Below are 17,875 nucleotides of genomic sequence, written 5' to 3' on the forward strand. Positions count from 1 at the left end.
TAAAATTAAAAAAAAAAAAAAGAAGTAAAAGGTGGAAGCAGGAGGACCAAACAGAAGGCTACTGGAGTATTCCAATTACTTTCAGAGTTTCATGGTTCCTTACAATGAAAAATTTTGATGATATACTCTGATATTTAAACACTATATAACAGAAGAATAAATTTTTAACATATGACATTCTCATAAATGTATGTAAATATGTGAGAATTTTTATTTTGTTTTGAAATTTGGAATCTGATTTATTTAATTTTGGATAAATATGAAAAATATTTCTCTAATCAAAATTTTCAAATACGGATTGTACCCTTGAAAATAAACTCTGAAGATGTGGGTGCTTTAAATATGATGCTAATTTTTCTTTAAAAAAATCTCTCAATGAAAGACAATTTATTTCTGATAGCTAATTTGTTGTTCAATTTTGAAGTGCTTTCAAATTGTGAGTCTTATGTTGTGGGTTTACATAGAAAGAAATTTTAGGGTTAAGGACCATTATTGGAAGAGATTCAAGAAGTGGACTTAGGTTTTCAGTTAGTATTTTTCCCATTTAGTTTGAAGACAGAAGTGAATTAAAAATGTAAATTCCACGGTGCCTGAGTGGCTCAGTCAGTTAAGCATCTGCCTTTGGCTCAGGTCATAATCCCAAGGTCCTGGGATCAAGCCCCATGTCAGAAGCCTGAGGGGGAGCCTGCTTCTCCCTCTCCCTCTGCCGCAACCCCTGCTTGTGCTCTCTCTCTTCTCCCTCTGTCAAACAAATAAAATAAAATCTTTAAAAAAATGCTAATTCCTCATAATCTGATAAAGATGTAATATAGATTTTGAAAATTCTCCTTTATTGTTTTTTTTTTTTAAAGATTTTATTTATTTATTTGACAGGGAGAGACACAGTGAGAGAGGGAACACAAGCAGGGGGAGTGGGAAAGAGAGAAACAGGCTTCCCGACGAGCAGGGAGCCCAATGCGGGGCTCGATCCCAGGACCCTGGGACCATGACCTGAGCCGAAGGCAGACGCTTAACCACTGAGCAACCCAGGCGCCACTCTCCTTTATTGTTTATTGTTGTTGTTGCACCAGTAATTTAATGGTATCTTACTGAAAACATATGGTTACAAAAGATGGATATTACTAATAATTTATATTATAAATAATTTGCATCATTATGGTCATTTCACCTCTTTGAAAGGAAAGCAAAAATCTATACTTTGTCAATAATAATTGAGGTTAGTATTTAATAACTGAATAGAAATTACTGACATCCTTGAAACACCAAATTTTTACACTTCTTTTTCTGTGTTTTGTACTTTTCTGTTTAGTTGCAGAAAAAAGAACTGACAATTTCTTTGAAATGAGACAATTTCATAGATCATATTTTTATTTTGTTAGCTGATTTTCCTTTATTATTTCTCATTTCCTTTTTCTAGTCTTGTTCTTTAAACTATTGTAAAACCAATCAACATTAATGAGATTATATTTTAAATAATTTTTCTTATTAGTTCTCCCTTTCTGAAATGTCATTAATCCCTTGAATTAATTATTTTCATATGAATATGCATGATGTCTTTTTTCTAGGAAGTCCATCTAATTTAGTTTGCTGATTGCACTGTTAATCACCTAGATAATTTTTGGTTATCCTCATCAAATAATGTTTATTGAGGCTTATGTTTATGAAATACAACTATGACAGGTGCTGTAAGAGCTTTCTATGGCTTCATCTACATTGATTCACACTTTCTAAGTCCATTTAATTCTCTACACTTCATTCTCTCTCATCCATAACTTGATTACTCTGATACGTTAGATGCAGTAAAAGGACCTTTACCGGTCAGAAGTTTCATTTTATAATTTGAGTGGTCATCTTTGTTTTCTCTCTCCAGAAATACCTCTTCTTTTGGGATATGAACTCCCTAACTTTAGGGGACTTCTGGATCCCCCTTCTACCGTATTTCCTCCACTACAACTCTCAGAGCCACTTTGCTGTTTTCAGCCTGTTAACTTTAGCAGCAGATTCAATGGCCAGTGGGGTGAGCATGTGACCCAAACCTGACTAATCGCCATTCTTCTCTAAGCTTGTTTTTCTTTTCTTGGAATAAAAAGTAACGTGAGAGAAGAGCTACAAGTTACTAGTTTTCCAGCTGAACTGGTTATTTCTGAATTAGTTATTTTGATATTGTGAATGTAGATACCATATATTTTATTAGAAAGACCATCTAATTAATGTACTGGGGGCACTGCTATAGATCCAGATGAAGGAAGTGGACTAGAAGATACAAATAAAATTAGAAATGTTCAATAAAGAGGTATTTTTATGGTGTTTCCAGTTCTGGCTCTAGTTATCTTTGAGTCCAAATGAACTAGGCTCTTTCCTTGGTTTAGTTACGTATGACAATAAATTGTTAATCTAAATTACTCCAGACTCTGTCATTATCTACATAACTGGAATTAGTTTAGGGTCCTTAACTACATGAGATCCTTCATGATATAGCAAATCACATTACTGGACTTACAAATATCATGGCAAGAGTTTATGGGTTAACTCTCTAGATGAAAATGAGGTGGGATGATATATTGCTGTATTTTGCCTCAGCGCCATCCCCTTATACTTTTTAGGAATAGGAGAAATGTGACCTTTGGCAAATGATACACTATTAATTCACTTTCCCCATTTGAAGGAAGGAACTGACATAACAAACAAAGGAATTTTCAGCATTGCCAGAAGGATATTTAAAAAGCACTTACATGCCATGGAAGAAAAGCACAAATAATAAAAAAGTCATACAAATAATATATAATCCCTTATTCCTGACACGAGGAGTTCTTTGCTCATGCTCCTACAATAATATTAAATCATCATTACCAAGAGACCTAAATTTATAAACCAAGTGTGGTCTCCAAGCAAGTTCACAATTGCCTTCCTAGGCAAGAACGCTGGCTTTTTTTCTTACTTTTCTGCTTGCCTTGTAATTTGAAATTATACTTATAGTGTGGCAGGAAGCTTGTGATAGTCAGCTTTTAAAATTACTAGACATCTCCTTGGCATTAAAAAGCAATTCAAAGCCTCAGGTACATATTGATTCATTTTAAAACCAACCCAATAATTCCTCTAGTGAGAGAATGGAATGAGTATTATTTTACTTAAAAACTAAAGACTGTATGTCCCAATAGTTTGAGATCATACTTAAGAGTGAGTTCCCTTGGGTACAGTTTCTAGTTTTTCAGTTGTTTTGGAGTTGAAAATAAAAGAATAAAAAGTAAAGTACTAGCAGGCTTGTTCAATAAGACATCCCTTACTGCTATAAAACGACCTTGGGCTAATTTCACTCTAAAACTGCCAGAGCATAAAACTCAAGAAATTACATTTTTAAAAAGATCTAAAATGCCGTTCTTTTTTTTTTTTTTTTTAAAGATTTTATTTATTTATTTGAGAGAGAGAGAATGAGAGAGAGCACATGAGAGGGGTTAGGGTCAGAGGGAGAAGCAGACTCCCTGCCGAGCAGGGAGCCTGATGCGGGACTCGATCCAGGGACTCCAGGATCATGACCTGAGCCGAAGGCAGTCGCTTAACCAACTGAGCCACCCAGGCGCCCCTAAAATGCCGTTCTAAGACACAGTATAAACTGGCAAACTAACTTCTAAAGTTTTACAAATACCCAAAAGATCAACTGTGTGATGAAACTTAAGTATAAAAATATGAATTTGTTATTTCCCATGAAATCTTACATTGAGATTCATACAACTCCCATATGTTATGTATGTCAAGCAATAATAAAAGGTCTGGCACTTAGTAGGTATTCTAAAAATGTTTTGCTAATGATTAAATGAATAAAAGGAAAGGCTTTTTTTTTTTTTTTTGAAGTTCATAAAATCTTCTTGGTGCCAAATGTTAATTATCATACAATTTCAAATCATATGCTTCAAGGACGCTAATCCTTACTAAGTGAAGTGTCCTCATTCACATTTTCGCCTGTGTTTTTGGCAAAAATTAGTATAGGATACTGTGATGGCACTGGGGACAGATTAGGAGAATATAAAGTTTTTATAGGGGCAGGAAGTTTTGTTTACTTAGCCCATTTCTGACAGTGAACTGGCATGTATGGAGAGGGAGCTCAACAGACGGCTGATAAACATATGAATCAAATGGGAAGTGGGCAGAAGGAAATAATTTTCAAGTTATGTATAGGTGAATTAATGTATTAGGAGGACATTATAAAATCTGGGGTTTGAGATAAAACAAAACGAATGAGGCAAAATCTTGGATCTACAGAAGCAATAAAGTACTGGAGAGAAATTACATGGTCTTGCATAAATCTAAGCCAGTTCAAGGCTTTGTTATTATAACACTCTTGCCCTATTAAAATAGTCAGCATACTATCAGCTTGAAAAATAACTGGATAAGTATTTTTTTTTTCTTTTCAAAACTTTCAAATGGGTGCATTAAAGGATTCCCTGCTGCCCCTCTCTCCACCAAGTTATGCCAATATACCTCACATTCTAGACATTGCAGGCAACTTGTCAAGAATGATGGGAGTGGTGGTGGGTGGGAGGGATGGGGTGGCTGGGTGATAGACATTGGGGAGGGTATGCACTATGGTGAGCACTGTGAATTGTGTAAGACTGTTGAATCACAGACCAGTACCTCTGAAACAAATAATACATTATATGTTAAAAAAAAAAAGAAGATAGTAGGTAGGGAAAAATGAAGGGGGGGAAATCAGAGGGGGAGACGAACCATGAGAGACTATGGACTCTGAGAAACAAACTGAGGGTTCTAGAGGGGAGGGGGATGGGGGATGGGTTAGCCTGGTGATGGGTATTAAAGAGGGCACGTGCTGAATGGAGCACTGGGTTTTGTATGCAAACAATGAATCATGGAACACTACATCAAAAACTAATGATGTAATGTATGGTAATTAACATAATAAAAAAAATTTAAAAAATTAAAAAAGATAAAAAAAAGAATGCTCACATTCGTTATATGTATAATCCTTCTGTATATTGAAATTATTCAAAAATAAAAATTATAATTTTGTCCTCAAATTTCCTAATACCAAGCATTACATTAAAAATAAAAAAATGAGTCAATAAAGATTGACTTAAATCTCATCTTAATAATAACTGAACTCAACAACTATTTACTGAAAGTGTAACACTGAGATGGGTATTGTAGGCATTAGAAAAGACTCCCACATTGATATTTGCCTTAGTGGGCCATGCAGTCTTTTGAAAGAGACAAGGCATAACATATAAAACAAGTAGAGAGGAAATAAGAAAACACTGCCAAAACACAGAGTAATACATTATAAGATGCTAACTTGACTATAATCCAAGACTATGCTCTATGGTACAGACAACATCCTTCATTGGATATTAAAGATTTTAGATTAAAAGCAATGGTCTGGTTGTGTAAATTTTATTATTAAATCATTAGATTGCAATAAAGAATCCCTTTAGGTAAAAATTTTCTCAATGTATTATTTAATAAATAATAAAAGCAGATGATATACTATGCAATGATTCAGTTTTAAAAACGTTTTATCTTGGATGTATTCACTAATGTCAATAACAATTTCCTATAAGAGGATAAAGGCCAAACTTTATTTTTATTTTTATTTTCTGAAACTACAGCAACCTCAATTATTATGTATAACCACAGAATGAATTTTATTAACTTTGCTGACTTTATTATAATAATTTCTGGTGGAGTAATACAAATCAATCACTTTTGAAAACAGGATCCACACTGCATTTCCACAGAGCCCAAGGAGACATATAACATTTCCCTAGATTACTTAATTATCAAAAAATTACCACCAACAGAATAAATGGCAGCATTCAGTCCTACTAAAAAAGATGTCTTTTTAATCACTAAAATGCCACAGATGGGGTAAAGAAAGCAATTACTTGTCACTTCTACTGCAAAGGTTATAATATTCAACTTACTTTAAGCGACAGATTTTTCTAAGGGTTAGAAAATTAGCTGCTAAATAGGTCCCAGCTTTTGCAAGCAATCCATTTTTGTTACCAATATTCTCAATTAGTTAAAAAAGCCAAAGGACTTCTATGACGTTAACTCTGATTTGTTAGAATTTAATTTTTGTCTGCCCATTTTTATTTACACTTGTACTTACAGGTGCCATTACCTATTTTTCCTCTAACCTGATTGAGAAAGATTAACATTTCCCTGAGTATTAAATATTCATTCCCGCTGATACCTTAATTGAATTTTAATATGGAAAATCATGAAGAAGTATAGTATAAAGGAACAAATCTGATTGTCCTCAAAATGTTTCTAATTCTATTTGTTATGGTTTAGGTATAATACAGTGTTTTTCTGATTTTGTTGAAACCATTTTTTTTTCTTTTATTATGTTATGTTAATCACCACACACTACATCATTAGTTTTTGATGTAGTGTTCCATGATTCATTATTTGCATATAACACCCGGGGGGTGGGAGGGATGGGGTGTCTGGGTGATAGACACTGGGGAGGGTATGTGCTATGGTGAGCGCTGTGAATTGTGCAAGACTGTTGAATCACAGATCAGTACCTCTGAAACAAATAATACATTATATGTTAAAAAAAAAAAAGAGAGAGAGAGAGAGAAGATAGTAGGAAGGGAAAAATGAAGGGGGGTAAATCGGAAAGTGAGACCAACCATGAGGAACTATGGACTCTGAGAAACAAACTGAGGGTTCTAGGGGGGAGAGGGGTGGGGGGATGGGTTAGCCTGGTGATGGGTATTGAGGAGGGCAGAGCTGCTGGAGTGAAACTATTTTTAAAATCTTTACTTCTGGGTGAAATCACTGTATGGGATGAGCTCTGTAATCACACTATTTGCCTTGTCCTCTTACTCGTACCACTTTCTCAGAGGACTAGTTTATGCCTCATCTTTCCTCAGGATTACATGACCTCCTCCTTCATTGAGCAAAGCATAGATCTGAAGAGAATTCCCCACAAGCTACTATGGATGGACAGTCTGTGTCCTTCCCTAAGGCCAACACCCTGAGAGGCCATTAGAGTCCACTGCGCCTCAGTACACACATGGACATGCCTCCTTCATTTTCTGCTCCTTCTTGCACATGAAGTTTTTTTCATTTCTATTGTGCCACTGCCATCAGCATACAAAAATGCTGTTATTTTGTCTTAAAACAAAGAAATAAAAATCTCCACTTTTTCCTCTGCTACCACCACCCATCACCAGTGATCACGTGTGCCTGCCTCCCTTAATGCCTCAGAAGCTTCCCCTTATCCTCAGAACAAAGGCCAGACTCCTCAGTGGACTGCTGCTGACCTCCAGCCACAGCTCTTCCACTCCGCGTTCCTGCTATTCTGAATTCACTTCTGTCCATGCTCTCTGCTCCCAAGATTTCACACCAGCTGAGCCACTGACTGTGACATTCTTCCCTGTGCTGCCTTCAACTCTACACATCTCTGTCCTCTTCCTCATTGCCTGGTTGCCTCTCATGTGTCCTTCAGGCTTTGGCTTAAACATCACTTTGACAGGGATCTAATCATTTGACTAGGTTGTGGCCTACTCAGTGTGTGCGCACGTCTCCATCACAGCTGTCCCAAGTAAATGGAATGTTCTGTAAGGGCCACAAGTTAATCTGTCTTGGTACCACTATATTCCTGGCATTTAACACAGGGCACAGCACTCAGCAGGCTGTCAGGAAATATTTGCATTAGAATGAATAAATGAAGGAAGGAAGAATCCAGGACACTCAGTAGTGCTCAGTAAATATTAGCAGACTATCCACCTGAAGAAACAGAGTTTGCAATAAAAATACAGCAATTTGATTGTGAAGCATGACTTATAGATTCTTAGATTATACTGGCCAGCATAATTTCTAAAATTCTCTTTATTTAAATGTAAAATTCAACTATGAGAATTCCTTCTTAACCAAATGGAAATACAATGTTCCCTTTCCACCTCATTTTACAAAATTATTCCATAGAATTTGATTGAAATAGTGACAGGTCATCAATATTAATAGCAAAATTTTATAGCTTTCAAAACAAATGTCTGGTTTCCTAAAACTTTCTTTCTTTCTTTCTTTTTTTTTTTTTTTAAGATTTTATTTATTTGAGAGTGAGAATGAGAGACAGCATGAGAGGGAGGAGGGTCAGAGGGAGAAGCAGACTCCCCGCCGAGCAGGGAGCCTGATGCGGGACTGGATCCACGGACTCCAGGATCGTGCCCTGAGCCGAAGGCAGTTGCTTAACCAACTGAGCCACCCAGGCGCCCCTAAAACTTTCTTTCTTTATGGCAGGTCTACTTAGGATACAATTTTTAATCATAGATTCATCTGTAAGAATTTAACTCTTTACTTTGTAGGGAAATGGCTATTTTCAAATAGAATGAAATACATGAAAAACAAAGTAAGTATGCTTCCCATTGTGGTTGGCAGAAAACTGGCACTTTAGGTTTTATTCAAAGCCATTCACTTTGGTAAGACGGAAAAACTCTGAACTCTTTCAGAAAGCCACTTAGCACTCTGGCTTCTTTGAATTCTATTCTAACATAAAGTCACCATTATGCAAAAAGTAATAATAATAACCTTTGTACTACAGCACTGGCATCTTGTACTTTTTTGGTGGGGTTAGAGGGAGACTGGCATCTGAAACTACTTGAAGAGAAGTAGCCAAATTATCAAAAGACACTGAAAATATTTAGAAAATAGAAAATTTGCCTTTTTGCCCCTTGTTCAGGTTTTTTACAAATCCAAGGATTGAAGAGAATAATTTCATTTAAAAAATCTACAGGATTTATATCCACCCAGCAAGCCTTCATTCATGTTCAGGCTATTTGTAAATGTATGTAGCTACCATATGTTTTGAAATCATTATTCTCACCAACACATTAAGACATAGTTTTAATGCTCTGAAAATAATTTAACAGCTAACACACAAAGTCAGCTACATGTTGACTGTCATTATTCTTCAATCAGTAAAAAAGCTCTATCAGAGAGAAAATACCTTATCTACTTATTAAGATTACTTCCCATCTTGTTTTATGTAAACATATAGTTCCCCTCTAAGTCACAAGTCATACTTCTGAAAATTTCAGGAGTGAAAAGCCATCGTCTCCCTATAAACATGCTTTAAAAACAATGCAAAGACTCAGAGGTTCATTTTACAGAAATCTAAAATCAAAAGGAACAGGGTTTAATATCCTATGTTGGAAACATTAAGTGCTAAAGGGCTCTGTTGTGATCACTTTCTTTTTCCATGGAGAAATCTGTGGTGTCCAAGCTTGAACTACTTTATTGTCAATATCACATTGCCATCCTCTAATAATCATTGTTGTCATCTTTGTCTTAATAACAATTACCTGTCAGAGAGCCACTATATGCCAGATGTGTTATTCACTTAATACACATTTAATCTAATTCTTACTATATCTGGCAAGTCAGAAGTTACAGAATCCTCATTTCAGATGACAGAGGTACAAAACTGGTAAAGCTGGCCCCAGACTCATTTATGGTCTTCTCACAACACAGGCTAAAAATAAAAAGCGCCATTTTGGTTCCAGGTGGAATCCACAGTGTCTATCAGAGGCAGCAAATTCACGTGCTTCCCAGGCCTAGGCTGGTCACTTAAATGAATGAGGAAAGGTAGGGTAGGATTATGATAAAATTTAACATACAAGCCCCTCGTAGAGGGGCAGAGACTATTCAGCTCCCACCAAGGGCTTCCATTTGTCAATATGCATCTAAGAGGACACATTTTCCAATTTTTCAAGAGAGGTTGAAAACCTGGACGTTCGTGTGTGTGTGTGTGTGTGTGTGTGTGTGGGTATGCATGTATTGCATGTGTGTGTCTTTCACAAAAAATGTCTTCTCATTTTTGAAGGCAATCAAATACATGTTTAATAAAATCATGTGGGGGCCAAATACAGTATCTGGGAGTACTTGCAATCTTTGTGTTTGTGAGATTTAAAAATTCTGAATAAATCCAAATTTGTTACCAGATCAAATATTTAAAACTTTTGTACCTAAGAGTATAATCCAGCCTCTGTCCCCTTCACATTTTTGGATAAGCATTGCCATGTATCTTCCTTTTTCTTTGTTTTGTACTTTGTGGAACCCTTAAAAGAACATCATCAGAAGAACAAAGAACTGCAGTAGAAAACCACTTAAGGCATTCTGTACACAGGGGCAGATTTGACACCCTTCTCTCCTGGAGTAAAAGCAACCAGAGAGGCAAAACTGACCAGACAGAAGAGCATCCTTCCTTCTCACTTATCGAGCTTTCTTCGCTCAGAGGGAGAAAACTGAAAGTGGCAAAAAGGACTCTCTTAGCTCAGCTTTGACAATTTTGAAAATATGAGCACCTGGAAAGTAGGATATGTTTTGAACCTTGAATAGTAAAAGTGAGTAAACTCTCATAAAGATGGATTATAAGTGACTGCTTTCCATCCAAAGTGCTGAATCGTGCTGTTATCTCCCTCCCACCTCTCTTAGGTGGCATACACACTTCCTATGAGAACACACAGGAATGAGTTACTAAGTAAGGCTGCAAAATGTACTTTTTTTCTCTCAGAAATCCAGTAACAATCTTTGTGTGATAATTTGAGGAAAATCTGGTCTAGGGATGAACCAACTGACTAAATTCTGTCTAGATAACGGAGATATTTTCCCCCATCCCTTTGGAGCTTCCCCTTCCCCACGTTTTACTTTATTGGATCAAAGTATGCATTTGTACTTAGTGGTATTTTTTTTTTCTCCTTTACCATCTCTACAATTTTTATTCTTACTTTGTGCCTTATTATTGACTCATCTGTTGTACCTAGGAATCCCACAGCGAAGAATCACTTCTCTCCATCTCATCCTTTTTAAATCTTCTAAAGATGTCTCAAGCAATATAAAGAAAATAAAATAACTTAATCCTTAAGCTACTGTGCTAAAATTAAATTGTGTTATAACTATACTAGGGAAATCTTTGTAGTTACTGGTGAGATTTCATGTCTTTATGTAAAAACCATTTGAAATACAAACTTAAATGGTTTGTATTTAAGCATTTCCTAAATGATTCAATGATTAAGAGTCAAAGTATTATATCAGTTATAACAGAGGTTTATATTATTGTCCAGATATATAATTTGGGGTAATGAAGAATCTTTTCTCCCTACACAACAGACTTTGATTAAAGTTAAAAAATAATTACATAATACATATAATCAAAATTCAGATGTAAGCTATAAATACCTTTTTCATCTAAAAAAGAAAAACCAGAAAGCAACAGACATTCTTGTTTTGTTAATAACTGTATATGTGAACTAATTCTCGGAAAAAATATATGGCTTTCTTCTTTTGATCTATCATGAACTCCTTATAAGACAAGGACAATTTTCTTCTTAAATTTTGCTTGATCTATGTGTTCAATATAGAATTTATTTCTTCACAAATGATATAACAAGATTTGGACTTTCTTACACTGATGATGACTGGAATTAGAATATTAATAAATAATTGCCAGAAAATGTGATTACCTGTTGGAAATATTCTTGTAACACACAGAATCATGAGTTGAGACGTTAATATTAAGTGCCAAGAGAATCTTGTAAAGGTTACATTATTTTGCAAGGTTGAAATAATTATTTAAATAGCTCAAATTTTTATTTTTTTATATTTATGCATTTATTTTTATTTGTACTTTACTTACTTTTCAAGCTCCACCCAAATATTTGACCATATAAAGTTACACAGATGGAATTAAATTCACTCTTTTTGCCTTCTCAATATGTCCATGGGGTGCATCCATTTCCTTATACCATTTCCGTATCTGGTTTTAGCTTGAGGAAAATTTACAGGTATTTCCAGAAATATGAACATTCTGAATAACTAAATCTGAGCATCACTTTACTCTGATATAAACTGAATACAGTAATTCCTACATCCCATTGAGCTAGAGGTGCAAGATTTAGCAAATAAAAATAAGATTTATGAATTTCAGATATTTTTGTAGCTCAAATTTGTTTCAATCATTTTTCGGGGTAAGTGTGTCCCAAATATTGCATGAGGAATATTATACTACAAAAAGATTTGCTGTTCATGTGAAATCCAAATTAATTGGTCCTATCTTTTATTTGGCAGCCTCATATTGAGCTGTTTGAGGGATTAAATCAGATGATTTACCTAAGATGGCTGACAAATGGTAGATACCGAACAATTTTTTCCTGCCTAACCTTGTGAACTATTAAAGGATCATGACTTGAATTAGATCAATTCTTTGTATCTTATATCTGGTGAAAAGCCTGATATATTATAGGTACATTAGTAAATGTACATAGTACAGAATAAATGAAGTTTGTGTGTGAGTGTGTGTGTTTGTGTGCACATGCGTGCATGTTTAGGAGATGGAGGTGAGCATTAGTTAGTATGGAAGGGGGAGATTAATACATTAGGGAAAGTCATGTTCTTCTACCCTTTTATCAAAATATCTCATCATCATTTGATCACTATTTTGTGGGATTAGAGACCTACAAAGACCTTCATATATATTCTTGCCATTCTTCTTCCCTCAAAGAACTTTATGCATAAATAGTACTGGAATGATAATAATCTTCAATATTGTTAAAAGATTCCACAAACTGAATTTTTACTATATTCCTTAACATTTTCCCACCCTCAGAACTATAATAATTTGAGTTACATTTAAGTTCTGTTTTGAGAGTAGCTGTCATTAATGCAAGTTTTAAAGTTCTTTGTATATGTGTGTGTAAATATATATGCAAATAAATATATTTATAATGAATATAGATAACAAAATTCCAGAGCAAATTTTGCCCAAGACCTGGTTTTCTATGGTCCACCTGTGAGGTAAGAATGTTTTATATTTTGAGGTGTTTGGGGGAAAAAAATCAAAACAAGAATTAGAATTTGTGATGCATGAAAAGCATATGAAATTCAAACTAAATAAAGTTTTATTGGAACACAGCAACATTTACATATTGATTTGTTTACATATTGTCTATGGTTCTTTTAACACTGTGTAGTGGTTAGTTTTGTGTGTTTTTGCTAAGCTGCAGTATTCAGTTATTTAATCAAACATTAATCTAGGTATTCTGTAGATGTGGTTAAGATCTACAGTCACTTGACTTTAAGTAAAGGAGATTAACCTCAATAATGTGGGTGGGCCTCATCCCATAAGTTGAAGGTCTTTAGAGCAATACCGAGGTTTCCTAGAGAGTAAGAAGTTCTGCCTCAATACTGTAATACCAACGTCCAATTGAGTTTCCAGCCTGCCAGCTTGCCTTAAAAATCAGATTCAAGACTGCAGTATTAACTCCTGCCTGAGTTTCCAGCCTGCTGATTAGTTTTATGGGATTTCAGACGTGCCAACCCCCACAACTGTGAGCCAATTCCTCAAGTCAGTCATATATATATATATATATGATGTTTCTCTGAAGAAGCCTGGATGATACACACTACAACGGCAGGACCGAGTAGTTGTGATAGAGACTGTATGGCCCACAAAATAAAAATTTACTTTCTGGCCCTTTACAGAAAAGTTTGTGGACCCCTGTGCTAGATATATATTATACTTAAGTCATTTTCCTTCATTCAACCACACGATTTCATCCTCTACTAATACACTGATGCGTATGTACCACAAAATGAGTGGGAAATTAGCAGCGGAATCAGGGAGATATACTCTATCCTGGTAAATCTCACAGGCTCGAGGGGATATCGATCATTACAGTGTCAGTGCTGAGGAGGCAGCAAGCAGGCTGTGCTGGGTGAACACACCGGGGAGGCATCCACTACAAACAAGCCCTGCACAGTAAGGTTGTATGAAGCTAAAACCAGCCACCGGTAAAACACTCTGACATGAACTGCGCATGTTACCTTGCCTTATCTACTTTGGATATGCACATGCTAGGTACTTTTTTTTAAGCTTCAGAAAGTAAATTTAGATATTATCTAACAGGTCACAAGTCAGATGCCTTCAATGGCGGGCAGGTAATAAAATAAATGAGCACAGTATGGGATGAGGGAGACTTGCAAAGCCTGAGAACGTGCAGTCTCCACATAGTGATATTTAAAAATCTAAAAGATCCAAGGACACGGGGCAAGCCTAACAAAACGCATCTTTGGACTTCATGTGCTGCCAGTTTGAAGCCTCTGGGATAGAACCTACCTCTTCTCATTTCATAAATGGGCATCAAACCCAAGATCTTAAGAGACTTCACTAAAACCCCTCGTATTTATTCACAGCAGAGACCAGACTGGAATCCAGGTCTTCTGGCTCCCACTGGCAATTTCCTCATTTTCTGTGGAGAGACCCCCAAGGATGTGTTCAGACAGGATTAAGAGAGAAGGGAACAGAAGTCAAAAGCAGGCTGGAGAAGAATCTTGCCCTTAAGAAAGAGTTTGTGTCCAAGAAATACATGAATTATACATTTATATATTTACATAGCACCCATGATGCTGCCATGTAGAAGTGTGCCAGGTGCCATGTTTGAAGAAAGGGAGGGAAAACAATATCTTGTTGTTTTATTTTGCATTTCCCTAATTAATAATAAATGTACTTTCATACATTTACTAGCCATTTATTTCTACTCCTGAGAACTGACTGCATGTTTTGTCTACTTTTCCATAGGTTGCCTGGCTTTTTTCTTATTGATATATAAACATTAAAAATATTCTGCATAGTAACCCATGTATCTTTTTCATGTATCTTTTTCCATTTCTGGTTTGTCTTTCCACTTTCTTCATAGTGTCTTTTGATGAATATAAGTTCTTTATTTTTTTCACATTTATCTTTTATTTTAAAGCGTCTTTTATGTCTTGAAGAAATCCTCCCCCACTGCCAGATCATAGAAAAACTTTCTTAAATACCGTTAAAGTTGTTTTTCCCCCACCTCTTTTTTAGTTTTTAAAGATTCATTTACTTGAGGGGGAGAAAGAGAGCACGTGTGTGCACGTGAGCGGGTTGGTGGGGGAGAGGGATAGGGAGAGAGAGAGAATCTCTAGCAGATGCAGGGCTCGATCTCACCACCCTGAGATCATGACCTGAGCCAAAATCAAGAGTCGAACCTTTAACTGACTGAACCACAGAGACACCCCTGCCCCCACCTCTTATATTTGTCTCTAATTCATTTGGAATTAATTTTTGTATATAGCAATGACAGAGAGGTAGTTTACTTTTTTCCATATGAATAAGTTACTGTCCTTGCACAACCTGTTGAGCAGTTCATGTTTTCCCCATCGATCTTTAGTGACAATTATGCACTAAATCATGTTTCTCTGTAGGTGTGGGTTTATTTGCAGTCCATGTGGTCTGTTCTATCTGTCCCTTTTTTCAATCAATGTGTCAATGCCATATTGTCTTAATTACTATAGATTCACAATTCTTCTTTTCTGGGAAAGGAAACCTCACTGTGTTTTACTTCTTTAAATGTGTTTTGGTATTTTCAAAGAAATTTTCTCTTTTGTATAAATTTTTAAATCAAGATGTCAAGTTTTACAAAATAAAATTGAAATAATTTTTATTGGAATTAAATTAAAGGTACACATCGATTGGGGCAGAGCTGACATGTTTACAAAACAGAATTCCATTCATGAATCTCCGTTTATTTAATTATGTGCCTTATATAAACTAGTTATTGTTATTTCATAATAAACCTTGGTACTGGTAGAGTCCTCCCACCCAGCACACATACTTTACTTTTTATCTTCAAAAGGTCTTGTCAATTTTTATCTTTATTATTACCTTTTAATTTATCTAAGTTTGCTCTGCTATATATTTTTCTTAAGTAAAATGCTTGGCTCATTAATTTTAAGGCCTTCATCCTTACTAATACAAGCATTTTAAGGCTGTAAGTTTTCCTATAGTTACTGCTTTACTTGCATCAAACAAGTTTCTGTATGTAGAAATTTTCTTGAATTATACTTTTTAACTTCTATTGTGTTTTCTTCTTTTATTTGTTACTAGAATTGTAAAAATTGTTCCAAAATAGTTTATGATAGTTACTTTTTGGTTACTGATTTTTAATGTAATTACATTTTACTTAGTGAATATGAACTGTATCATATCAGGTCTTTTTTGTCCAATATAAGGTTGTTTTTTTAAAAATATTCCTTGTGATTAGATGTTATGTGTATTCTACAGTGGTTTAGGTCAGTGTTTATGTATTTCCAATGTATCTGAACTGTTAATTTAATATTCTAGTTTTCTGCATCTTGTTTTTTCTCTGCTTACTCTATGAAATAGAGGGAAAGGTAAGTTAAACTGTCATAGTATAATTGTATTTATCTGATGATAGAGACCAGAGTCTCTGTCAGAGTTTGAAAATCATACCCTGAATTACTTTCTATTTGTGATTTTCAGCTTGCATGACTAATTCATCAAACAACACAAAGACCTTAAAACATTTTAGCTCTCATAATTTTTAAAAAATATTCTATTTTGATATATTTCAACTCTACCTTTTCATTTTCTTTAACCCCACAAGAATTTTTTGTTAAGTCTATAAAGTCAATATTTGCTTAGATTGACTCACATATTTACTGTTTTCTTTAAGCACCATTCTTTCTTGCACATAAGATTATCCACTTGAAATCTCTTTTTTAACTGTCTAGAGTATAACCTATAAATTTTCCTTTAGTAAAGATCTATTGGTGGCAAATCATTTTATTTTTTTCTGTTTCATATTATTTTATTCTCAAATTTAGCACTCATTTAAAAATATAATGCAATACACTGACATCCATTGCTTGTTTTGAGAATTAAAATATCTTCTAATTTTTGTTCACTGGAAAGTAATTTTGATTTCACCCTCTTTTGTTGAACTTAAGATTGGGTATTTGTCTGTGGTGTTCTGTGATTTCACTATTGTAAGCCTACACAGTGCCATAACGTGTCTGTATTTGTGTGTATGTGTATGTCTGTATAAATACATTAGTAAAAACACCTCTGGTTATTTTTCAATTTTAATTGTTAACTTAAATAATCTCTTGGTTCTTACTCATTTTTTCAGTCCATTTTTTTTCTTCTTTTTAAACATAAAAACCCACACTTATTTTACTTTATGTAATTCCAATATCTTAAGTCATAAAGATATGATTATATCCTTTGTGATTTCTACTTGCCTTCACTAGTGGTGTTGTTTCTTTGCAAGTTTTAAGGGTTTGCTGTTGTTGCAATTCTTTATGAGAAGCATTTTCAAAGGTAATATACATTTATTTTCACTAGGGACTCAGGGCATTACCAACCTGCAGAGATTTAATAAAAATCCTTGGCTTGAGATTTTTTCAGACCATCTAGATAGTGTGAATTTAGGCTAAAAACCTATAAAGACTAGCAGATGGTAATGAATTTTGATGAAATATTTTGTTTTCTCATCCATCCTGTGCTAAATTTTGAGAGAGGCAATTTTCCTTGTTATCTTGTGTGAGAGTGCGTGTGCATGCGCATGTGCATGTGTGTGTATGCTGGGATTTCTAGTTCATTCAGGGTGTAGCTTTGGGATTCCAGGTTTATCTGTAGATGAGGAAATCTATTTGACTCTCCACTGGAGATATATCCTGAGCTTTGTCTTCTGTCTCCATGCTTACTTCCTGCCAATCTGAGAAACTCAGGTTCACTGATTGAGCAAATTTTAGCAAGATGAAAGGCATTTTAGTGCTCTGCTTATCTCTTTTGATTCTCAAATTCACTTAGCTTTAGTTTCTATGTATTTCTTTCTTACTCATCAAAATATTAAGAAATGTTTTCTATTGTTTTATCCATTGTCGTAGTTTTCTGTGAGAGAGTAAGTCACTTTAAAGTATCTAGCTTATCATATTGTTAGAAATCAATTTCCTTGAATTTCTAAAGATTTATGTGTATATAGCTAGCTGTTATTTATTTTTTAGTGCCTAGAGGTTTATGATG

At 34.8% G+C, this 17,875-nt stretch overlaps 1 protein-coding gene across 1 annotated transcript in view; it reads right to left on the reverse strand.

Annotated features, from left to right (window-relative positions):
- Positions 1 to 17,875, reverse strand: part of LOC115942618 (protein eyes shut homolog) — a 515,538-nt gene that overhangs the window by 363,203 nt on the left and 134,460 nt on the right. The gene's annotated exons all lie outside the window — the stretch shown is intronic.

Source organism: Leptonychotes weddellii, chromosome 8 (assembly GCF_054177405.1).
Source record: "Leptonychotes weddellii isolate Sample4059 chromosome 8, ASM5417740v2, whole genome shotgun sequence".
In the NCBI taxonomy this organism is placed as follows: Eukaryota; Metazoa; Chordata; class Mammalia; order Carnivora; family Phocidae; genus Leptonychotes; species Leptonychotes weddellii.